We start from the raw sequence: 26,761 nt of genomic DNA on the forward strand, positions 1-26,761 counted from the left end.
CCCCCCCCCCCCCCCCCAATCAGTGTTGTGTGTCTCTCCTATTTGAGTTCCAAATGAATTTGTGTGCTGAAGGCAAGAAGGGCCATCCCCTGACTCCTGGTGTACAAACTTATATCTTGCAGAAGATTTGGCATTCGGAGGGACCTTGAGTCCCTCCGGCGGAGGTTCCGCCGAATCAAGAGAGAGAGCCCTGACATGATCAGGGCAGTGAGACGGCGCCTCAGGGCTCGACGTAAGTATTATAAACAGGGCACCTGTACTCATTTGTAAATGTATTTATTTAATAATGCAAATGCCCTGTACAATATCAGTTTCCATGTGGCTAATAGGCAACTAGTAAGTCATAACACCTCTGTCCCAGATCAAGGCCTGAGGTTGCAGCTACCCTCCCGTGAGTCTGGCTGCAACTTCCAACTAACCTCCGCTGAGATGAATGAGATGACATGCCTCACTTCTGTATCCCCCTTTCTGGGATGGATACTGTTTCATGGTATTCCTGCCTGAGGTCCTACTCAGTGGATGTCATAGCCTCATGTTAAAGTAATGTGCTTTCCCTCCTCCCCCCCCCTCAAAAAAAACTGGTCATCCAACCATAGTCACAACTCAAAACGCAAACGTGCTGCTGAGGAATTAGTGTGCCCTGCCAACACATCCTGTGTACTCTGTGTCAGACCAGCTTCCAGGGTTCCCTGTCATGTCATCTCATGCATCTCACACCCCGCGCGTATAGCCAGTGGCGTTCCTAGGGGGTGGGGTGGGTGCGGTCCGCTCCGGGTGCACGCTGCTGGGGGGGTGCCGCGCGTGCCTGTCCTTCGTTCGTTCCATGCTCCCTGTGCCCCGAAACAGGTTACTTCCTGTTCCGGGGCAGAGGGAGCATGGAACGAACGGACAGGCGTGCGCGGCACCCCCCCCCCCAGCGGCATGCACCCAGGGAGGGGTTCTTTTGGGGGGTGTCCTTTCACCGGGGGGAGGGGGTCGCGCTGCATCCGGGGGGGCGGGGCGCATCGGCGATCCGCCCCGGGTGTCAGCCCCCTAGGAACGCCACTGCGTATAGCCCAGGCCTCACCAGTGACCACACCTTTCCCCATCCCCCACCTCATGCCAGCCAGCTCCTGCACTATGCAAGCCATGTTGGATGTGCTGATCTCAAGGACAATCCTTTTACATACACAGGGTGGCGGCAGCAGAAGGAGGAGGAGGAGCAGGAGGAGGCTGTGCAGCAGCAGCAGGAGGAGGAGGTTGGGGAAGGTGGCGCCCGACCGATGGGCTGAAATGCCTCCTCTGGAGGGGGAGGAGGAGGAAGAGGAGGAGCAGAAGCAGCACCCACCAGCTCCAGCAACACCACCAACCCCAGCATCAGCAGCAGCAACACCACCAATGGTCAACAGTGCCGCAGTACTGCAACTCCAGGTGGCAGCACTGCGGCGCTCTGTAGAGGAGCGTCAAGACACGGTGCTGATTGGTCATGGAGGGAGAGCACAGGCCTCATTGAATTTTGTACATAGTTTTTTTGGGTTAATATATAATACAGTGTTACACGTTTTTCAACTACCAGGGTCTGTGTCTGTGCACTTCATATGTGGTATTATCAAATGCTGGGGTTGATTTGAGAGGAGTCGGCAATCTGGGTTGCGTAACAGGTCAACTGTGACAAAGAAACTTTGGTCCATATGTGTCATAAGTGTGGCCATACAGAAGGCCACCTGTTCCTTCCAAACTGTTCCTTCCAAACTGTTGAGGAACAGAAATGCCCATCCAGCCTCTCCTCCCTTACCATAGAGCCCCACAGCACCGAGGTGTGTAAATAATAGATATGTTGTCTAGCACTAGTGATCTGCCAAGTACTTGGGATCTCTTAGGACAAGGAGTTAGTGTTTACTGAGGATGGGCAGACTGGATGGGTCATGTTTACATAAGAACATGAGAGTAGCCATACTGGGTCAGACCAATGGTCCATCTAGCCCAGTATCCTGTTTTGAAACAGTGGCCAAGCCAGGTCACAAGTACCTGGCAGAAACCCAAATAGCAGCAACATTCCATGCTACCAATCCTGGGGCAAGCAGTTGCTTTCCATGTCTGTAACAATAGCAGACTATGGACTTTTCCTCCAGGAATTTGTCCAAACCTTTTTTAAACCCAGATACACTAACTGCTGTTACTACATCCTCCGGCAAAGAGTTCCAGAGCTTAACTATTTGTTGAGTGAAAAAATATTTCCTCCTATTTGTTTTAAAATTATTTCCAAGTAACTTCCTTGAGTGTCCCCTAGTCTTTGTACTTTTGGAAAAAGTAAAAAATCGATTTACTTCTACTCATTCTACACCACTCAGGATTTTGTAGACCTCAATCATATCTCCCCTCATCTGTCTCTTTTCCAAGCTGAAGAGCCCTAACCTCTTTAGCCTTTCCTCATACGAGAGGAGTTCTATCCCCTTTATCATTCTGGTCGCTCTTCTTTGAACCTTTTCTAATTCCGCTATATCTTTTTTGAGATACGGCGACCATAACTAAATGCAATACTCAAAGTGCGGTCACATCATGGAGCGATACAAAGACATTATAGTATTTTCAGTCTTATACTACTACTTAACATTTCTAGAGCGCTACTAGGGTTACGCAGCTCTGTACAGTTTAACAATGAAGGACAGTCCCTGCTCAGAAGAGCTTACAATCTAAAGGACGAAATGTCAAGTTGGGGCAGTCTAGATTTCCTGAATAGAGGTCTGGTGGTTAGGTGCTGAAGGCGACATTGAAGAGGTGGGCTTTGAGCAAGGATTTGAAGATGGGCAGGGAGGGGGCCTGGCGAATGGGCTCAGGGAGTTTATTCCAAGCATGAGTGAGGCGGGGCAGAAAGGGCGGAGCCTGGAGTTGGCAATGGTGGAGAAGGGTACTGAAAGGAGGGATTTATTTATTTATTTTTGTTACATTTGTACCCTGCGCTTTCCCACTCATGGCAGGCTGTATGCGGCGGGCAATGGAGGGTTAAGTGACTTGCCCAGAGTCACAAGGAGCTGCCTGTGCTGGGAATCAAACTCAGTTCCTCAGTTCCCCAGGACCAAAGTCCACCACCCTAACCACTAGGCCACTCCTCCACTCTTGAGAGTGGAGGTCACACGTAGGAATGTAGGGGGAGATGAGAGTAGAGAGGTAGGGAGGGGCTGCAGATCGAGTGCATTTGTAGGTTAGTAGGAGAAGCTTGAACTGTATGTGGTACCTAATCGGAAGCCAGTGAAGTGACTTGAGGAGAGGGGTGATATATCGGTCCAGGTGGAAGATAAGACGTGCAGCAGAGTTCTGAAGAGACTGAAGGGGGGATAGATGGCTAAGTGGGAGGCCAGTGAGGAGTAGGTTGCAGTAGTCAAGGCGAGAGGTAATGAGAGAGTGGACAAGAGTTCGGGTGGTGTGCTCAGAGAGGAAAAGGCGAATTTTGCTGATGTTATAGAGAAAGAAGCGACAGGTCTTGGCTGTCTGCTGGATATGTGCAGAGAAGGAGAGGGAAGAGTCAAAGATGACTCCGAGGTTGCCGGCAGATGAGACGGGGAGGATGAGGGTGTTATCAACTGAGATAGAGTGGAGGGAGAGGAGAAGTGGGTTTGGGTGGGAAGACAATAAGCTCTGTCTTGGCCATGTTCAGTTTCAGGTGGCGGTTGGACATCCTAATAATTCCTAGCATCCTGTTTGCTTTTCTGGTTGCCACCGCACACTGAGCAGAAGATTTCAGCGTATTATCTACAATGATACCTAGATCTATTTCTTGAGTGCTGACCCCCAAGGTGGACTCTAGCATCAGGTAACTATGGATTGGATTATTCTTTCCAATGTGCGTCACCTTGCATTTGTCCACCTCACTCATTGTTCTGATTTTCATATCATTTATAAATATATTAAATAGAACCCTTCTAAAAAATTGGCATCACCCTCCTATCTTCAGGTACTACGGATGATTTTAACAACAGGTTACATATTACTAACAGAAGATCAGCAATTTCATGCTTGAGTTCTTTGAGTACCCTTGGATGTATGCCATCCAGTCCAGGTGATTTACTACTCTTTAATTTGTCAATTTGGCTCAGACACATCTTCCAGGATCACCGAGATTTTTTTCAGTTCCTCCGCATCATCACCCTTGAAAACCATTTCAGGTACAGGCAGATCTCTTACATCTTTTCCCGTAAAGACAGAAGCAAAGAATTCATTCAGTTTCTCCACTATGGCCTTGCCATCCCTGAGCTCCCCTTTTGCTCCTTCGTGATCTAATGATCCCATGGATTCCCTCACAGGTTTTCTGCTTCTTATGTACCTGAAAAAGTTGTTACTGTGAATTTTAGCCTCTGCAGCAAGTTTCTCTTCTAGCCTTCTTTATTAATGCTTTGCATCTGACTTGCCAGTGCTTATGTTGCTTCTTGTTTTCTTCATTTAGATCTTTTTCCATTCTTAGAAGGACAATCTTTCGGCTGTAATAGGCTCTTTTACTTCACCTTTTAACCATGCTGGCTGTCGTTTTCTTTTCTTTCCACCTTTGCAAATATGTGGAATGCATCTAGACTGGGCTTCCAAAATTCCAAAAGTTTCTACATTGTAATTGTAACTAGATGAGCCCCTGGTCTCTGATGAGAATCCAAAAGAGGGGCTATATTATACATTATATGTTATTTCCAGTTTTTGTTGTATTGATTATTATGCTATAAACTGATCTGGGTCCCTTTGCAGAAGAGCAGGATATAAATGAAAAATATATCAGCCTCCTCCCCCTCCCCTCACAAGCTACACGGCCCTACTGCCCATCCCCTAATGCACTGACCTCCATCCTCTTATTTTCACAAGATACACTGCCCTCCTGCCATCCCCTAATGCATTGCCCTCCTTCCTCTTCCGCTCACAAGCTGTACTGCCCTCCCACCTCATCCCATTCCCTCTACCACACCCATCACAATCTGCAGGCTGTCTCCCTCTTCTCATTCATTTCCCTTCCATGCCATCCCCCCCTCCATGCACCATCCTCTCTACCCAGTCCCTCATAAACCACCTTCCTTCCATCACCCATCACATTACATGAGTGGATGAATAGAGGCAGGCAGTGTAACTTGTGAAGAATGATAGAGGGAGGGCACTGAATCAAAGGGATGGGGCCTGGAGGGTACTGTGTGAAAGGAATGTAGAGGAGGTTGGTAGACTTCCTGCCCCTCTTCATCCTCTCATGTACCATTCCTTCCATTCAACACCCTCCCTCACTCCTCAAGTACCACCTCCCCCCCCCCCCCCATCCTGGGAAAGGGATCTAGGCGTTGTCGTTGATGATACGTTGAAACCCTCTGCTCAGTGTGCGGCGGCCACTAAAAAAGCAAATAGAATGTTAGGTATTATTAAGAAAGGAATTGGAAACAAAAATGAGGACTTTATCGCTTCATGGTGCGACTGCACCTCGAATATTGTGTTCAATTCTTGTCACCTCATCTCAAAAAAGATATACTGGAATTAGAAAAGGTACAGAGAAGGGTGACGAAAAAGATTAAGGGGATGGGACGACTTCCCTATGAGGAAAGGCTAAAGCGACTAGGGCTCTTCAGCTTGGAGAAAAGATGGCTGAAGGGAGATATGATAGAGGTCTATAAAATAATGAGTGGAGTGGAACAGGTAGAAGTGAATTGATTGTTTACTCTTTCCAAATATACTAGGACTAGGGGACACGCAATGAAGCTGCAAAGTAGTAAATTTAAAATGGATCGGAGAAAATATTTCTTCACTCAACGTGTAATTAAACTCTGGAATTCATTGCCAGAGAATGTAGTAAAAGCGGTCAGCTTGGCAGGGTTTAAAAATGGTTTGGATAGCTTCCTAAAAGAAAAGTCCATAAGCTATTATTAAAATGGACTTGGGAAAATCCACTGCTTATTTCTGGGAAAAGCAGCCTAAAATGTATTATACTGTTTTGGGATCTTGCCAGGTACTTGTGACCTGGATTGGCCACTGTTGGAAACAGGATGCTGGGCTCGCTGGACCTTTGGTCTGCCCTTGAATGGAATACTTATGTACTCCTCCATACACAGCCCTCCCTCTACTATCCTAGCAAGCCACACTGCTTCCCCATCTCCTCATACACAGCCCTCTCTTCACCATCCCTCACAAGCTATACTGCCTGTCCCTCTTCATCCTCATACACCACCCTCTTTCTCCTATCCTGTCTTGCAAACCAGACAAGATAGCTTTGTATGAAAAGCTTATATTTTTATCCCCAGGGGGATATAGCACAATGGAACAGTACTTTTACACATGTGCCAAAACTTTTAAACTCCACTACACTTCTGGTCAAGTATTCTCAGACAATGATATAGATGTTTGTATGAAAGCATGAAAAAGACACCGAGAAGACCTTTAGTTTCAAATAACAAACATCTAACCCGATTGCTTTATTTTGCAATTAGGAAACAATACTGCGACCGACCCGCAGACTTGTTTGACAGTGAATGAGCTGCTTAGACCCTGGAAGGAGATCAAGTCTTGTGCAGCCTGGGAAGGAATCACTTCCAAACAAGGCTCCTTAGAAGCGGCTCTGCTTCCCATTAAGCCTTTGAAGCTTTGCAGTGCAGCACACTGGCTTCTAAAAGTTATTGAATTTGCATATCACCGAGGAAAATATTTCTAAATCACATGTGAGAGCCTCTAGGATGGCTCAGCCTGAAGGAGGGCTGCTGGCTCTTCACAGAAGGTCTGATTGTACAGCAAAACAGCTGTTTTCCCCCTTCCTCAACATAGGGGGTAATTTTTAAAGGGTTTTTTTCCCCCTGCACCCATAGCCTGTTTTACACCTGGAAATAATGTTTTATAAAACTGCATGGCCATATATATGTACATAAAAAGTATGCAAGCTGAAAGGTCACATGTACTTGCATGTGGACCCCATGTTGGCATTCACAGGATGGGGGAGGGGAGTGGTTTGGGTGGAGCACAGACAGAGCTATAATGTATGTTTGCATTTTATAAAATACTAATAAAAAAGGCCCGTTTCTGTATTAAAGGAAACGGGCACTAGCAAGGTTTTCCTCGGAGTGTGTATGTTTGAGAGAGCGTGTGTGAGAGTGACTTTGAGAGACAGTGAATGTGCGAGTGTGTGTGTGTGACAGAGAGAGAGTGAGAGTGGGTGCGAGTGTGTGTGTGTGAATGAGAGTATGTGCCAGGGTTCCCCCTCCCTGTATCCACCCCAGCGATGCTGTTCTCTCCCCTGCCCCCCTCCCGCCACCCAGCGAGTCTCCTCTGTCCCCTGCTCTCCTTCCATCCACCCAGGGAATCGCTCGGTGCCTGGAGGGGGGGCTGGGGAGAGAGCATCCCCGGGGCGGGGGGGAGGGGGTAGGACCAGCGCAGGACAACATCCCCTGGGGGGGGGGACTCACTGGACAAAACACGTGCTGCAGCTCATTCTCTTCTACCCAACAGCTCCCCTGATCCCATCCCCTCAGCCGCCCCTGCAGTGCAGATGGTACCCGGTACCCCACCTCCTGCTCCAGTGCCTCCGGACTGCTCCCTCCCAGCACCGCAACCCTTACCGGCCAGTGCGCTGCTCTTCACCTCCAGGACGACGACGACGACGGCTTAGTTCTCCCATCCTCCTCCTCCCCATCCCGGCCGCCGGGCCGCCTCCTCCTCCTCCTCCCGCCCTCTCTCCTGCGCTACAGTACCTACCGCTGCGGCCCCCAGCCACTGCGCATGCTCCCCGTGCACGCGTGCAACCGCCGCACTACTCCGCGCGCCACCCGGCCGGGAGGGACGTGCAGGTTGCTTCCGGCTAGGGATTTGCAGTTGGCTCCTTGAATGTGCTCCGCCCTCAACGTCATAACGTTTGACGTGAGGGCGGGGCCCAGAGACTGATTTTCTGTGGCTTCAGAGCTTCGAACATACGAACTGGCTTCAGTGACGTCAGAGCAAATAGAACGTTGAGGGTGAGTTTTATATATATAGATATAACTACTGTCCTAGAGCACATGCATTACTACTACTACTACTACTTATCATTTCTATAGCGCTACTAGATGTACGCAGCGCTGTACACTTGAACATGAAGAGAGAGTCCCTGCTCCACAGAGCTTACAATCTAATTAGGACAAACAGGACAAACAAGAAATAAGGGAATATTAAAGTGAGGATGATAAAATAAGGGTTCTGAGCATCAGTGGCGTACCAAGGGCGTACCAAGGACTATATGGGTATCTCCAGCGTTTAGCACACACATATTTAATGCACGTGCTAAAAACGCTAGCGTCAGTGGCGTAGCTAGGTGGTGCGCCAGGGGAGCGGCCACTCCCCCAAATGGAGTTCTGCCGGTGCCTACTTTTTCTCGTCATGTTGCACTGAAAATGTGTGCCGGTGCTGGTGGAAGTCCGCTCTCACTCTCCCCCCCCCCCCCGCGCCGTCAACTTTGGCTCCACTTCTGGCTAGCGTGCCTTTATACAAGGACCCCTTAGTGCGTGGCCATTAAACCCAACTGCAGCATGAGCTCTTACCGCCACCCACTATGTTGGCGGCAAGGGTTCACAAGCTAAGCACATGCTAATCGATGAGTGCACGGCAATGTAGCTGTGATAACTGATTAGCGCAGAACACGTCCACTCTCTGCCCCAGACATGCTCCCAGTGCAAAAGAAATTTTATTTTTTAGCACTAGGTAGTACACACACACATCCCCAAAATGCGTGGGATAAAGAATCCAGAAGGAATGGATCCTCAGAAGCTTAGCCGAGATTGGGTGGCAGAGCCGGTGGTAGGAGGCGGGGCTAATGGTTGGGAGGCGGGGCTAGTGCTGGGCAAGACTTCTACAGTCTGTGCCCTGAAAAAGGCAGAGGCAAATCAAGGTCAGGTATACACATAAAGTAGCACATATGAGTTTATCTTGTGGGCAGACTGAATGGACCATACAGGTCTTTCTCTGTCGTCATCTACTATGTTAAATTACCATGGTACGCCTCAGCGCTCCCTGTGCTACACCATTTTTTTGCATTAAGCATGTGTTAGTGCTTGCTGCAGTTTTGTAAAAGGGCCCTTTGCTGTCTAAGGGGTCCTCCTATTAAGTTGCGGTAAAAATAGACCTTAGCGCACCCTTATTTTGGTCTTTCCTGTGTTCTAAGGTCATTTTTACTGCAGCTGTAAAAACCCTGGTTTTCTGCTTTTTGCATTAATGGCCATTTGCTAATGATATAGCAGTGGATGCCAGCAGCGTAATCTAGAGGTGCTGAAAGGGGAGCTCCTTGAAACAGCTACTGGGGAGCTCCTTGAAACAGCTGCTGGTGAAACCTGTGGGCACAGCTTCCCCTTTTGAAAATAATTATGCAGCTCAGTGATGTTTATCATTTATATCATTTATTAAAAATATTAAAATTTTTGCTAACGTTCTTAAGATAAAAAAGTTTAAAATACAAAAAACAATGCTGATACGTTCAAGATGGTGATAGTAACTTCTTCGGTACTGATGGAGTAGATGCAGGAAAAATCCTTCTCGAAAAAAAAAACATCGTGAGGTGCAATACCTGAAAATTAATTGCTTTATTAGTGAGTGGGCTAAAAGGAATCTTTTTTTGAAATTACATGATTATTTGATTCCTGTTCCTGTACTAAATATAATAGTACTCAACATTAAATCCAATGAGGCTTGAGATATCAACACATTCCATTGTTTAACATATTCATTATCATCCAAGAACCTAGTTTACAATCAATAAAATAACTTGCCAGAAATACAGAAAAAGTAACGCACAAGAATTATTTCAATCAGGTAATTCTATATTCTTCCTTAGACCACAAAATAAGGAGAGTGAAACAAGACAAGGAGATCAATTAAACAACAGTAAACAGAAAAAGCATGTGGTATTAACCTGATTATCCCCAGTTATTATTTATCTGAATCAGTATTCCACATTGATCGTCTGGTTGGCTTCTTCAAACCCAAAACGGTGTATATTCAATTTATTTCATTGGAAACATACTTATTGTCCAATATTAGTAAAAAAATAATACACCTAATTTTATTTTTTCTCTTTTAAAACCAGAAATTATTTAACAATGCGAACTCTTGAGTCTCTAATCCAATTCCCACTGATTAAGGTAATCCCAGTTTCACAGGCTTCACACCTTTTGAATTAATATTACTAAGTAATAATTTATATTACTAAGAGGAGTCATTAAAAACAGGGCCGTGCCTAGGGTCTCCGGCGCCCCCCTGCAGTTGGCCCCGCCGGCGCGCCCCCCCCCCCCGAAAACGATCGCTACACTACCCGCCCTCTTCTCCCCAGATCCTTTTCCTTTTTGTTTAAATTTACCTCTCCGGTGCGCGGCAGCGTAGCGTTAGTGAGAAGGAGGTGGCGCTCCCCCGCCCCGACGTGTCTTCTTCCCTTCACTCAGTGTTCCGCCTTCTTCTGACATCATTTCTGACATCAGAAGAAGGCGGAACCGAGCAAAGGGAAAAGACTGACACGTCGGGGCAGGGGAGCGCCACCTCCTCACTAACGCTACGCTGCCACGCGCCGGAGAGGTAAATTTAAACAAAAAAAAAAAAGGACAAGGATCTGGGGAGAAGAGGGCGAGGTAAGCATGGTGCGGCGGGGCGCCCCCCAGAGGATGGCGCCCTCCTGCCATGCTTACCTCGCTTACCGTGTCGGCACGGCCCTGATTAAAAAGGAAAATAACAACATTTTTTCCATATATATTCTTAAACCTCTGGGTACACGTTTCACGTGACAATATTCTACCAATGGTCTAGAATGAAATTCCGTTCTAATCAGATACTTATACACTTTATATATATCTGCCCAACCCTATATCTGAGCCAAACAATCTATTCTCTCCCAATAACTGTGAAATTTGCTCTTCCGACAACCCTGTATTGGAAGTCCACCCTGTTGAAGTCATTCTTCCTTATTTATATCCAATAAATTATCATCAACTGAGTAAACTCTTTCTCCTAGTTACATACTATAGATCAGAAAATAGTAACTAATTCCTATGGTGGATGTATATATTGTCAATATGCTTTAGAAACTGCTAGCATCCAAATACCAAATCAAACAAAAGAAAAATATTTTATTTGCGATCTAAAACAAATTGTGAGTCCTCTTTTGACATCCACGCCATCATGTGTCCGTGTGACCTATGGTATATTGGTCAAGCTACAAAGAAAATTAAACATTGTTTAGTACAGAATTTGAGTAATATCAGATTACAAAACATGGAAGCGCCCCTGGTAGCCCACTGGGTAGAGGGTAAGCATACACATGGAGGGGCATAATCGAACGCGGACGCCCATCTCCATGGGCGACTATCTCCGAGGATGGGTACGTGAAGGGGTGGGACGGACCGTATTTTCGAAAAAGATGGGCATCCATCTTTTGTTTCAATAATACGGTTGGTGCCGGGCAAATGCATTGGAATTGGGCGGATTTGAGATGGGCGGTATCGGTTTTCAGCGATAATGGAAACCGAAGGCGCCCAGCTCAAAAACGAACACATCCAAGGCATTTGGTCGTGGGAGGGGCCAGGATTCATAGTGCACTGGTCCCCCTCACATGCCAGGACACCAACCGGGCACCCTAAGGGGCACTTGTAAAAAGTAAAAAAAAAACAGTAAAATACCTCCCAAGTCCATAGCTCCCTTCCCTTGGGTGTGAGCCCTCCCCCCCCCAAAACCCACTCCCTACAACTCTACATCATTACCATAGCACTTATGGGTGAAGGGGGGCACCTACATATGGGTACAGTGGGTTTTGAGTGGGAGGTTGGAGGGCTCCCATTTACCACCACAAGTGTAATAGGTAGGGAGGGGGGTGGGCCTGGGTCCACCTGCCTGAAGTGCACTGCACCCACTAACAACTGCTCCAGGGATCTGCATACTGCTGTCATGGAGCTGGGTATGACATTTGAGGCTGGCATTTAGGCTGGAAAAAAAAAGTTTTTAAAGTTGTTTTTTTTGGGTGGGAGGGGGTTAGTTGACCACTGGGGGAGTCAGGGGAGGTCATCCCCAATTCCCTCGGGTGGTCATCTGGGCAGTTGGGGCACTTTTTGGGGACTTGTTCGTGAAAAAAAAGGGTCCAAAAAAAGCAGCCCAAATTCTCGCTTCTGCCGCCCTTCTTTTTTCCATTATCGGCCGAGGGCGCCCATCTCTCCTCGGCCGATAAACACGCCCCAGTCCCGCCTTCACCACGCCTCCAACACGTCCCCGTCAACTTTGTTCGTTCCTGCGACAGACTGCAGTTGGAGGCGTCCAAAATCGGCTTTCGATTATACCGATTTGGGCGCCCATGGGAGAAGGGCGCCTATCTCCCGATTTGGGTCGGAATATGGGCACCCTTCTCTTTTGAAAATGAGCTGGTTAGTCAATTAAAGTTTGTAGTCCTGGTGCAATATAATGTAGATGTAGGAGGGGATATTTTGCAAAGTATGTTTAATAAAGAACAAAGGTTAATATATGAGTGGAGAACGGTGACCCCGCTGGGGCTAAATAAAAAGTAGAGTGGCGGGAGTTAAGATGGCGACCTGAGTGGGAGTGCAGGCGAGAGCGTCTGTGAGGACTGGAGCCTTCATTTTGCAATTTTACTGCTTTACCTCAAGAAATAATGCCGCATTCTAAAAGAAAGGCCGTGGTCAAGGCCGTGCTGCTGCCGGCAAGAACCTCGTCGCCAATCCAACAGACGATTCTTCGCTATGCTTCCGACCCCCGGACTAATACTGGAGCGTTGAGTCCCGCTGTTCAGGCTGCCGGAGGAGCGACAGCCTTGCTTGGGAATGAGATTTCACTCTCTCCGCCCGAATCCGCTACACCTCCCTGTCCTGCGTCTTCTCGAGATGAGATACAACGGCTAACAGCACCGGAAGTCGGTAGCGGTTTAGCCTTGATCGGCAGCTCCTCACCTCAGAACACAGGTGATACAATCATGGAAGCAGACGTGGAAGCTCCCAGGGAGGTAACTTTGCAGTCTATTTGGACTATATTACAAAATTTAACGGCTACAGTCACAAAAGTATCGCAGGAAACTACTATACTGGTAAACAAAGTAGACTCTCTAACCTTAGCCCTTGAAGATGTAAAGCAAGACATGTTGACTCGAGTAACACAAATTCAAGCTGAACATCAAACTTTAAAATCTACTAAGGAGATGTTGATTAAAGACAAAATTATGATTGCACGCAAAATAGAACAATTTGAAAACTTCAATAGGAGACTGAATTTAAGAATGTTAAATTTTCCGTTGGCCAGAGGGATATCGGCTCTTGACCTTTTCAAAAAATACCTGGTTGAAATTCTTAAATATCCACAAGCTGCAATCCCACCGGTCAATAAACTGTATTATCTTCCTGTTTCAAAAATAACTGATAATAGAGTTTCTCAAGAAATTGATACTTTGAATATTTCAGAGCTTCTAGAAGATTCATTATCGGAGGTTAAGGATCGACGGACTTTGCTCATCTCTTTTGTCTTCGAACAGGATTTGAATTCTTTGATGAAAGTATACTTTAAAAATTCTTCAAAAACTTTCTGTGGACAAAAGATTTGGGTATTCCCAGATGTTGTAAAGACTACTCAAGAACGACGTAAAGCCTTCTTGGCTTTTAGAGAAGAGGTTAGGGCGATGGGAGCCTCATTTCTATTGGCATATCCCTGCAAATGTTGTGTGAAATACCAGGGTAACAAATATGTTTTTCTTGACCCGAGCCACTTGAAATCATTTATAGAAGCTAAGAAAATTATTGAATAGACTGCATATTAAAGATGGAGTCTAAAATAGTTATTCGCCGTTTTAAGGTCAGGCCATTTGCTAAGTTTTGGTATATGTTTTCTAAATATACTCCTATTAAGTGTTCTTCGCCCCCTGTAACGTATTGTGGTCTGAGAAGGCTTAAGAAAGCTTTAGTGCTTTTTCCTTTTCTTTGTAAAACTAATATGTAAATGTATTACATGCCGCTTTTCAGTTTTATAAGTGTAACTTGTAACTGAAAAAATTTAAATAAATAAATAAATAAAAAAAAAGTAGAGTGGCTGGGAGTAGTCACGTGACAGTATCTATCTATGTTTATAAGGGGAGAAAGTTAATGCGCATGTACAAGTGTTCCAAGGAGATAGACGCCATTTTTCTCCCAGCCCCGGGAAGCTCACGCTATTTAGGCAGTTGGTAAGAAAAGTGTAATCACTTTCAAGTGTGTTAAATATTAGGTAGGATAAAGGAGAGGATACTTGGGGGAGAAAGTATATGTATCTCATACTGCTACTAATCATTTCTATAGCGCTACTAGATGTACGCAGATCTGTACAAATTATACCCTAGAGGGTTCACAATCTAAGTTTTTTGGGCAATGGAGGGATAAGGGGTCCTTTTACAAAGGCGCACTGAAAAATGGCTTGTGGTAGTGTAGGTGCGTGTTTTAGGCATGCGCTAATCACAGTTCCCCAGGATCAAAGTCCACTGCACTAACCACTAGGCCACTCCTCCACTAGCAACATTCCATGTAGAATCTCAAATAGTAGCAACAGAATCTCTATATAATAATTTGTAACTCTGCTTCCCTGGATGGATGGCTGGCTGGATTCATAACAGCATGCTGACGTCAGCTCACCTCCAGCGTTCCCTTCCCTCTCAGTGTCCCGCCCTTGCATAAAGACGAAATGACATCAGAGGAGGGCAGGACACTGAGAGGGAAGGCAAGGGAAGGCTGGAGGTGACACGAGCTCAGCCTGCCACCACTGCCACCTGAGGTAAGACGAATGGTTTAAAGGCATGGTGGCAGGAAGGATAGAGTCACTGGCCGTGGGTGGGAGGGCAGGGGAGGGGAGGATCGCTGGACATGGGATGGGAGGGGAGGATCGCTGGATATGGGATGGGAGGGGAGGGCAGAGGAGAATCGCTGGACACGGAGGGGAAGCCAGAATCACGGGACATGGAGGGGATAGGAGGGGAAGGAAGGGCACTAGGGCACAGGAGAATCACGGGACACGGAGGGGAGGCCAGAATCTCGGGACACGGAGGGGAGGGCAGGGCAGAGGAGAATCGCTGGACTAACCACTAGGCTACTCCTCCACTAGCAACGTTCCATGTAGAGGGGAGGGGAGGGGAGAGAGGAGAAATCGCTTAGAGGATAGCTTTCCTAGGGCCCATTTCATTTTTCACTAAACGGGCTTTGTTGCTTGTCTCAAATAATAGCAACATTCCTTGTAGAATCTCAAATAGGAAAAGGGAAATGGGACTTGATATACCACCTTTTTGTGTTTTCTTGCAACTACATTCAAAGCAGTTTCCATATTATATACAGGTACTTATTTGTACCTGGGGCAATGGAGGGTTAAGTGACTTGCCCAGAGTCACAAGGAGCTGCAGTGGGAATTGAACTCAGTTCCCCAGGATCAAAGTCCACTGCACTAACCACTAGGCTACTCCTCCACTCATTCCACCAATAAGAGCCAACCTCATCAGTGATGTCACAATGGCTTGATTGCCCAATACAGTTCCCCAGGATCAAAGTCCACTGCACTAACCACTAGGCTACTCCTCCACTCATTCCACCAATAAGAGCCAACCTCATCAGTGATGTCACAATGGCTTGATTGCCCCATACTTGGCTCACTTCTGATATTGTGATGTCATAAGGGAAAGGGAAATGGGACTTGATATACCGCCTTTCTGAGGTTTTTGCAACTACATTCAAAGCGGTTTACATATATTCAGGTACTTATTTTGTACCAGGGCAATGGAGGGTTAAGTGACTTGCCCAGAGTCACAAGGAGCTGCAGTGGGAATTGAACTCAGTTCCCCAGGATCAAATCCACTGCACTAACCACTAGGCTACTCCTCCACTCATTCCACCAATAAGAGCCAACCTCATCAGTGATGTCACAATGGCTTGATTGCCCAATACAGTTCCCCAGGATCAAAGTCCACTGCACTAACCACTAGGCTACTCCTCCACTCATTCTACCAATAAGAGCCAACCTCATCAGTGATGTCACAATGGCTTGATTGCCCCATACTTGGCTCACTTCTGATATTGTGATGTCATAAGGGAAAGGGAAATGGGACTTGATATACCGCCTTTCTGAGGTTTTTGCAACTACATTCAAAGCGGTTTACATATATTCAGGTACTTATTTTGTACCAGGGCAATGGAGGGTTAAGTGACTTGCCCAGAGTCACAAGGAGCTGCAGTGGGAATTGAACTCAGTTCCCCAGGATCAAATCCACTGCACTAACCACTAGGCTACTCCTCCACTCATTCCACCAATAAGAGCCAACCTCATCAGTGATGTCACAATGGCTTGATTGCCCAATACAGTTCCCCAGGATCAAAGTCCACTGCACTAACCACTAGGCTACTCCTCCACTCATTCCACCAATAAGAGCCAACCTCATCAGTGATGTCACAATGGCTTGATTGCCCAATACAGTTCCCCAGGATCAAAGTCCACTGCACTAACCACTAGGCTACTCCTCCACTCATTCCACCAATAAGAGCCAACCTCATCAGTGATGTCACAATGGCTTGATTGCCCAATACAGTTCCCCACGATCAAAGTCCACTGAACTAACCACTAGGCTACTCCTCCACTCATTCCACCAATAAGAGCCAACCTCATCAGTGATGTCACAATGGCTTGATTGCCCAATACAGTTCCCCAGGATCAAAGTCCACTGCACTAACCACTAGGCTACTCCTCCACTCATTCCACCAATAAGAGCCAACCTCATCAGTGATGTCACAATGGCTTGATTGCCCAATACAGTTCCCCAGGATCAAAGTCCACTGAACTAACCACTAGGCTACTCCTCCACTCATTCCACCAATAAGAGCCAACCTCATCAGTGATGTCACAATGGCTTGATTGCCCAATACAGTTCCCCAGGATCAAAGTCCACTGAACTAACCACTAGGCTACTCCTCCACTCATTCCACCAATAAGAGCCAACCTCATCAGTGATGTCACAATGGCTTGATTGCCCAATACAGTTCCCCAGGATCAAAGTCCACTGAACTAACCACTAGGCTACTCCTCCACTCATTCCACCAATAAGAGCCAACCTCATCAGTGATGTCACAATGGCTTGATTGCCCAATACAGTTCCCCAGGATCAAAGTCCACTGCACTAACCACTAGGCTACTCCTCCACTCATTCCACCAATAAGAGCCAACCTCATCAGTGATGTCACAATGGCTTGATTGCCCAATACAGTTCCCCAGGATCAAAGTCCACTGCACTAACCACTAGGCTACTCCTCCACTCATTCCACCAATAAGAGCCAACCTCATCAGTGATGTCACAATGGCTTGATTGCCCAATACAGTTCCCCAGGATCAAAGTCCACTGAACTAACCACTAGGCTACTCCTCCACTCATTCCACCAATAAGAGCCACCTCCTCAGTGATGTCACAATGGCTTGATTGCCCAATACAGTTCCCCAGGATCAAAGTCCACTGCACTAACCACTAGGCTACTCCTCCACTCATTCCACCAATAAGAGCCAACCTCATCAGTGATGTCACAATGGCTTGATTGCCCAATACAGTTCCCCAGGATCAAAGTCCACTGAACTAACCACTAGGCTACTCCTCCACTCATTCCACCAATAAGAGCCAACCTCATCAGTGATGTCACAATGGCTTGATTGCCCAATACAGTTCCCCAGGATCAAAGTCCACTGAACTAACCACTAGGCTACTCCTCCACTCATTCCACCAATAAGAGCCAACCTCATCAGTGATGTCACAATGGCTTGATTGCCCAATACAGTTCCCCAGGATCAAAGTCCACTGAACTAACCTCTAGGCTACTCCTCCACTCATTCCACCAATAAGAGCCACCTCATCAGTGATGTCACAATGGCTTGATTGCCCAATACAGTTCCCCAGGATCAAAGTCCACTGAACTAACCACTAGGCTACTCCTCCACTCATTCCACCAATAAGAGCCAACCTCATCAGTGATGTCACAATGGCTTGATTGCCCAATACAGTTCCCCAGGATCAAAGTCCACTGCACTAACCACTAGGCTACTCCTCCACTCATTCCACCAATAAGAGCCAACCTCATCACTGATGTCACAATGGCTTGATTGCCCAATACAGTTCCCCAGGATCAAAGTCCACTGCACTAACCACTAGGCTACTCCTCCACTCATTCCACCAATAAGAGCCAACCTCATCAGTGATGTCACAATGGCTTGATTGCCCAATACAGTTCCCCAGGATCAAAGTCCACTGAACTAACCACTAGGCTACTCCTCCACTCATTCCACCAATAAGAGCCAACCTCATCAGTGATGTCACAATGGCTTGATTGCCCAATACAGTTCCCCAGGATCAAAGTCCACTGCACTAACCACTAGGCTACTCCTCCACTCATTCCACCAATAAGAGCCAACCTCATCAGTGATGTCACAATGGCTTGATTGCCCAATACAGTTCCCCAGGATCAAAGTCCACTGAACTAACCACTAGGCTACTCCTCCACTCATTCCACCAATAAGAGCCAACCTCATCAGTGATGTCACAATGGCTTGATTGCCCAATACAGTTCCCCAGGATCAAAGTCCACTGAACTAACCACTAGGCTACTCCTCCACTCATTCCACCAATAAGAGCCAACCTCATCAGTGATGTCACAATGGCTTGATTGCCCAATACAGTTCCCCAGGATCAAAGTCCACTGAACTAACCACTAGGCTACTCCTCCACTCATTCCACCAATAAGAGCCAACCTCATCAGTGATGTCACAATGGCTTGATTGCCCAATACAGTTCCCCAGGATCAAAGTCCACTGAACTAACCACTAGGCTACTCCTCCACTCATTCCACCAATAAGAGCCAACCTCATCAGTGATGTCACAATGGCTTGATTGCCCAATACAGTTCCCCAGGATCAAAGTCCACTGAACTAACCACTAGGCTACTCCTCCACTCATTCCACCAATAAGAGCCAACCTCATCAGTGATGTCACAATGGCTTGATTGCCCAATACAGTTCCCCAGGATCAAAGTCCACTGAACTAACCACTAGGCTACTCCTCCACTCATTCCACCAATAAGAGCCAACCTCATCAGTGATGTCACAATGGCTTGATTGCCCAATACAGTTCCCCAGGATCAAAGTCCACTGAACTAACCACTAGGCTACTCCTCCACTCATTCCACCAATAAGAGCCAACCTCATCAGTGATGTCACAATGGCTTGATTGCCCAATACAGTTCCCCAGGATCAAAGTCCACTGAACTAACCACTAGGCTACTCCTCCACTCATTCCACCAATAAGAGCCAACCTCATCAGTGATGTCACAATGGCTTGATTGCCCAATACAGTTCCCCAGGATCAAAGTCCACTGAACTAACCACTAGGCTACTCCTCCACTCATTCCACCAATAAGAGCCAACCTCATCAGTGATGTCACAATGGCTTGATTGCCCAATACAGTTCCCCAGGATCAAAGTCCACTGAACTAACCACTAGGCTACTCCTCCACTCATTCCACCAATAAGAGCCAACCTCATCAGTGATGTCACAATGGCTTGATTGCCCAATACAGTTCCCCAGGATCAAAGTCCACTGAACTAACCACTAGGCTACTCCTCCACTCATTCCACCAATAAGAGCCAACCTCATCAGTGATGTCACAATGGCTTGATTGCCCAATACAGTTCCCCAGGATCAAAGTCCACTGAACTAACCACTAGGCTACTCCTCCACTCATTCCACCAATAAGAGCCAACCTCATCAGTGATGTCACAATGGCTTGATTGCCCAATACAGTTCCCCAGGATCAAAGTCCACTGCACTAACCACTAGGCTACTCCTCCACTCATTCCACCAATAAGAGCCAACCTCATCAGTGATGTCACAATGGCTTGATTGCCCAATACAGTTCCCCAGGATCAAAGTCCACTGCACTAACCACTAGGCTACTCCTCCACTCATTCCACCAATAAGAGCCAACCTCATCAGTGATGTCACAATGGCTTGATTGCCCAATACAGTTCCCCAGGATCAAAGTCCACTGAACTAACCACTAGGCTACTCCTCCACTCATTCCACCAATAAGAGCCAACCTCATCAGTGATGTCACAATGGCTTGATTGCCCAATACAGTTCCCCAGGATCAAAGTCCACTGAACTAACCACTAGGCTACTCCTCCACTCATTCCACCAATAAGAGCCAACCTCATCAGTGATGTCACAATGGCTTGATTGCCCAATACAGTTCCCCAGGATCAAAGTCCACTGAACTAACCACTAGGCTACTCCTCCACTCATTCCACCAATAAGAGCCAACCTCATCAGTGATGTCACAATGGCTTGATTGCCCAATACAGTTCCCCAGGATCAAAGTCCACTGAACTAACCACTAGGCTACTCCTCCACTCATTCCACCAATAAGAGCCAACCTCATCAGTGATGTCACAATGGCTTGATTGCCCAATACAGTTCCCCAGGATCAAAGTCCACTGAACTAACCACTAGGCTACTCCTCCACTCATTCCACCAATAAGAGCCAACCTCATCAGTGATGTCACAATGGCTTGATTGCCCAATACAGTTCCCCAGGATCAAAGTCCACTGAACTAACCACTAGGCTACTCCTCCACTCATTCCACCAATAAGAGCCAACCTCATCAGTGATGTCACAATGGCTTGATTGCCCAATACAGTTCCCCAGGATCAAAGTCCACTGAACTAACCACTAGGCTACTCCTCCACTCATTCCACCAATAAGAGCCAACCTCATCAGTGATGTCACAATGGCTTGATTGCCCAATACAGTTCCCCAGGATCAAAGTCCACTGAACTAACCACTAGGCTACTCCTCCACTCATTCCACCAATAAGAGCCAACCTCATCAGTGATGTCACAATGGCTTGATTGCCCAATACAGTTCCCCAGGATCAAAGTCCACTGAACTAACCACTAGGCTACTCCTCCACTCATTCCACCAATAAGAGCCAACCTCATCAGTGATGTCACAATGGCTTGATTGCCCAATACAGTTCCCCAGGATCAAAGTCCACTGAACTAACCACTAGGCTACTCCTCCACTCATTCCACCAATAAGAGCCAACCTCATCAGTGATGTCACAATGGCTTGATTGCCCAATACAGTTCCCCAGGATCAAAGTCCACTGAACTAACCACTAGGCTACTCCTCCACTCATTCCACCAATAAGAGCCAACCTCATCAGTGATGTCACAATGGCTTGATTGCCCAATACAGTTCCCCAGGATCAAAGTCCACTGCACTAACCACTAGGCTACTCCTCCACTCATTCCACCAATAAGAGCCAACCTCATCAGTGATGTCACAATGGCTTGATTGCCCAATACAGTTCCCCAGGATCAAAGTCCACTGAACTAACCACTAGGCTACTCCTCCACTCATTCCACCAATAAGAGCCAACCTCATCAGTGATGTCACAATGGCTTGATTGCCCAATACAGTTCCCCAGGATCAAAGTCCACTGAACTAACCACTAGGCTACTCCTCCACTCATTCCACCAATAAGAGCCAACCTCATCAGTGATGTCACAATGGCTTGATTGCCCAATACAGTTCCCCAGGATCAAAGTCCACTGAACTAACCACTAGGCTACTCCTCCACTCATTCCACCAATAAGAGCCAACCTCATCAGTGATGTCACAATGGCTTGATTGCCCAATACAGTTCCCAGGATCAAAGTCCACTGAACTAACCACTAGGCTACTCCTCCACTCATTCACCAATAAGAGCCAACCTCATCAGTGATGTCACAATGGCTTGATTGCCCAATACAGTTCCCCAGGATCAAAGTCCACTGAACTAACCACTAGGCTACTCCTCCACTCATTCCACCAATAAGAGCCAACCTCATCAGTGATGTCACAATGGCTTGATTGCCCAATACAGTTCCCCAGGATCAAAGTCCACTGAACTAACCACTAGGCTACTCCTCCACTCATTCCACCAATAAGAGCCAACCTCATCAGTGATGTCACAATGGCTTGATTGCCCAATACAGTTCCCCAGGATCAAAGTCCACTGAACTAACCACTAGGCTACTCCTCCACTCCCTCATGATGTTAATCTGCATTTTATAGTTGAACCCTTGACCGCTTTTGCAAAACGCAGTAACTGTGTTGGGTTTCATGGAAAGAAGAGACACTGCTAAACAAGAATATTGAAGTTGGTGCAGTTAAGTGAGCTTATGGTGAATGTCTCAGCATAATTTGGAAGAGCTCTGAGTAGCCTGTGGATGACATTACACGTGTGATATAATACACTTTCATCAGCTGGAGTTTGTGAAGTGACGCTATGAGAATATATAATTTGCAAGTTTCTGGGAATGGATATTAAAAGAAAGAGGAATTGTGGCAAATAATCTATTTGGACAAATCACAGAGAACTGTTTAAGTTTATATGTGGATGTCATTGGAAGTGGAGTGAAAAAACTCCGGGGATAGAGGGATTGTAATTTTCACATTTCTGATTTTAGGTGTGAATGAGAGGAGTGTATGAGCGAGAGATTGTAAGAAGAAATTTTATTTGGAAAAAAAATTGTTTTGAATAAAGTGAATTTTGCAAAGATAACATAGGAATTAGTTACTATTTTCTGATATATAGTATGTAACTAGGAGAAAGAATTTACTCAGTTGATATTAATATTTGAAAGGTATTAATCCGCAAATGAACCTTTTCCGGAGATGGGAAGATGGTAGAACGAGAGGACATGAAATGAGATTGAAGGGGGGCAGACAAGAAAAATGTCAGGAAGTATTTTTTCACGGAGAGAGTAGTGGATGCTTGGAATGCCCTCCCGCGGGAGGTGGTGGAAATGAAAACGGTAACGGAATTCAAACACGCGTGGGATAAACATAAAGGAATCCTGTGCAGAAGGAACGGATCCTAAGGAGCTTAGCCAAGATTGGGTGGCAGAGCCGGTGGTGGGAGGCGGGACTGGTGGTTGGGAGGCGGGGATAGTGCTGGGCAGACTTATACGGTCTGTGCCAGAGCCAGTGGTGGGAGGAGGGGCTGGTGGTTGGGAGGCAGGGATAGTGCTGGTCAGACTTATACGGTCTGTGCCAGAGCCGGTGGTGGGAGGCAGGACTGGTGGTTGGGAGGTGGGGATAGTGCTGGGCAGACTTATACAGTCTGTGCCAGAGCCAGTGGTGGGAGGCGGGGCTGGTGGTTGGGAGGCGGGGATAATGCTGGGCAGACTTATACGGTCTGTGCCACAGCCGGTGGTGGGAGGCGGGGCTGGTGGTTGGGAGGCGGGGATAGTGCTGGGCAGACTTATACGGTCTGTGCCACAGCCGGTGGTGGGAGGCGGGACTGGTGGTTGGGAGGCGGGGATAATGCTGGGCAGACTTATACGGTCTGTGCCAGAGCCGGTGGTGGGAGGCGGGGCTGGTGGTTGGGAGGCAGGGATAGTGCTGGGCAGACTTATACGGACTGTGCCCTGAAAATGACAGATACAAATCAAGGTAAGGTATACACAAAAATAGCACATATGAGTTTATCTTGTTGGGCAGACTGGATGGACCGTGCAGGTCTTTTTCTGCCGCCATCTACTATGTTACTATGTTACTATATATGCGTGTTCATTGGGGATATCCTGAAAACCCAGCTGGATTGTTCCCCTTAAGGATCGAGATTGGACACCCCTGATCTACAAGATCCAAGATGGGCAGCAAAACTATGTACTTGCGCTTCTAAGTGTGGTGAATAAATTTAGACCTCTTTATATTATTGATCTGCTGTTTTACTGCCCACATTACTTTTGCATACTCAGACCCTCACCTCTGGAATTCTCTCCCTCGAGAACTCAGACTTGAGACTTCCTCTCCTAATTTCAAAAAAGCAGTTAAAACCTGGCTCTTTACTCAAACTTTCAGCTGTCAGCTCTATTTGAGCATTTGATCCTAACTGTTCACCTTGGCCTCTTTTCTCCTCTCCATTATTACCCTTATTACTTTCTCTATTTAATTGTATAAACCACCTAGAGGCACATTTATGGAGTGACTGGCTGTATACCAAATGATAACAAATAAATAAATCAATAAAATTAGCAGAGATGAATACTACAGGAACCTATCATAGTAGATGATGACGGCAGAAAAAGACCTGCACGGTCCATCCAGTCTGCCCAACAAGATAAACTCATATGTGCTATTTTTGTGTATACCTTACCTTGATTTGTATCTGTCATTTTCAGGGCGCAGACTGTAGAAGTCTGCCCAGCACTAGCCCCGCCTCCCAACCACCAGCCCCGCCTCCCACCACCGGCTCCAGATCAGGAACATTCATAGTGGACCAATCAGAGTGCGCCAGCTCATCAGCCCGACACTAGTACCCAATAAAGGATAGGAAGAGCCTGGGCTTACTTCCTGTCTTGGACCAGTCTTCCAGGAGGTAAGTGCTTGCTTGACAACCCTTAACCCTTGACTGAGAGGTAAGGGATGAATATGAGAAACAGGTCTGTTCGGCCTCAGCATTGGGCCTTCTCAGATGTGCCTTTCTGACCTATTTATCTCCTTCCTTCCTTCCAGGAAGCTGGAACTTCAGTCACCTCTCCCTTATACAAATCCCATACCATTTTTGCAGCTTTTCTTTGCACAGCTTCCAGTCTTTTTACATCTTCAGCAAGATACGGCCTCCAAAACTCAACACAATACTCCGAGTGGGGCCTCACCAACGACTTGTAGAAGGGCATCAACACCTCCTTTCTTCCCCTCTCTACGTAGCCTAGCATCCTTCTGGACATGGACGTCGCCTTATCGCATTGTTTCTTCACCTTCAGGTCCTCAGACACCAACACCCCAAGGTCTCTCTCCTGAGTCGAGCTTACTAATTTCTCCCCTCCTATTTGGTATCTCTCTTTTGGGTTTCTGCACCCCAAGTGCATTACTCTACACTTCTTGGCATTAAATTTTAACTTCCAGACCCTCGATCATTATTCTAAGGTTCGGAGATCCCTTCTCATCGTTTCTACTCCCTCCAGGGTATCCACTCTATTGGCTATTTTCGTGTCATCCGCAAAAAGGCACAACTTTCCTTCCAACCCTTTAGCAATATCTCCCACAAATATATTAAACAGAATAGGCCCCAGCACCGACCCCTGAGGAACTCCACTGCTCACCTTCCTTTCCTCCAAGCATATTCCATTTACCACCACCCTCTGCCACCTGTCTGTCAACCAATTTCTTATGCAGTTCACCACTTTTGGTCCTAAGTTCAACCCTTTCAGCTTATTCACGAGTCTTCTGTGGGGGACCGTATCAAACGCTTTGCTAAAGTCCAAGTAGATTACATCTAGCGCATGTCCTTCATCCAGTTCTTTGGTCACCCAGTCAAAGAAGTCAATGAGATTCGTTTGGCAGGATTTTCCTTTGGTAAAGCCCTGTTGCCTCGGGTCCTGTGACCCGTTGGCTTCTAGAAAGTTAACTATCCTTTCTTTCAGCAGCAACTCCATTATTTTTCCTACTACCGACGTGAGACTTACCGGTCTGTAGTTTCCCACTTCTTCTCTGTCTCCACTTTTGTGAAGAGACAAATGGTTCATCTAGCCCAGTATTCTGTTTTCCAAACAGTGGCCAAGCCAGGTCACAAGTAACTAGCAGAAACCCAAATCATGGCAACATTCCATGTAGAACCCCAAAGAATAGTAAGAGTCTGGAATCCTAAAGAGTAACAAGATTCCATTCACAATCTCAGAGTAGCAACATTCCATACTACAAATCCCAGGGCAAGCACCTGACCCTAAAACCTCAATACACTATCTAGTGAGAAAACAGAAGAAATGAGACTGCTAAAGATCTCTACACAGAAACTACATGTTAACAGAATACAAAACAATAACTATAAAACAAGGAATTACACAGACCAGTAATAGAGATACAAAGTCAAAAATCTGAACTGGAAAACTCAAGGAGCATATGCAACAATTCTAGAGAAACAGAAATGAAAATGCAAGATATCAGAGATGCATATTTCCCAAAGCTGACATGTTCCAACTGATAAATTCAAAATAAATTATTTTTCACGTTGAATTAAGCACATGCAGGAGTGCCAGTGTTGGTGGCTGAAGCATGCCGCCGATTTGCTCACTGCTCAGGCAGTTTGAAGCTCAGGCCTTGGGAAGCAGACCTCTTCAGCTGGCGGGCCTCGGGCATCCCTGCCAGCAAAGGTAGGAGAATGCCAATTGGGGGGGGGGGGGGGAGGGAGGAGAACTGAACGAAAATGTGTAGCCTGGTTGCACTGTGAATTGATAAAGTTTGGGAACTTTATTGGCTCCCTATCCGTTTCCGCATACAGTTCAAACTCCTCTTAATGACTTACAAGTGTATTCACTCTGCAGCTCCTCAGGACCTCTCTACTCTCATCTCTCCCTACATTCCTCTCCGGAAACTCTGGTTCACTGGGTAAATCTCTCTTATCTGCACCCTTCTCCTCCACTGCTAACTCCAGACTCCGTTCCTTTCATCTTGAGGCACCATATGCCTGGAATAGACTTCTTGAGCCAGTACGTCTAGCTCCATCTCTGGTTGTCTTCAAATCTAGGCTAAAAGCCTACCTTTTTGATGTCGCTTTTAACTCCTAACTCTTACTCACTTGCTCAGCACCCATTTTTATAATTCCCACCTTAGTAATTTCCTTAACCTTATTTGTCTGTCCTAGTTAGATTGTAAGCTCTTTATTTAATTTAAAAATTCTAACCCGCTTAAACCTAAGCAGTTCACAGTACAACATCCATAATATAAAAGTGACAAAAATGACA

Source organism: Microcaecilia unicolor, chromosome 1 (genome assembly GCF_901765095.1).
Source record: "Microcaecilia unicolor chromosome 1, aMicUni1.1, whole genome shotgun sequence".
Lineage (NCBI taxonomy): Eukaryota > Metazoa > Chordata > Amphibia > Gymnophiona > Siphonopidae > Microcaecilia > Microcaecilia unicolor.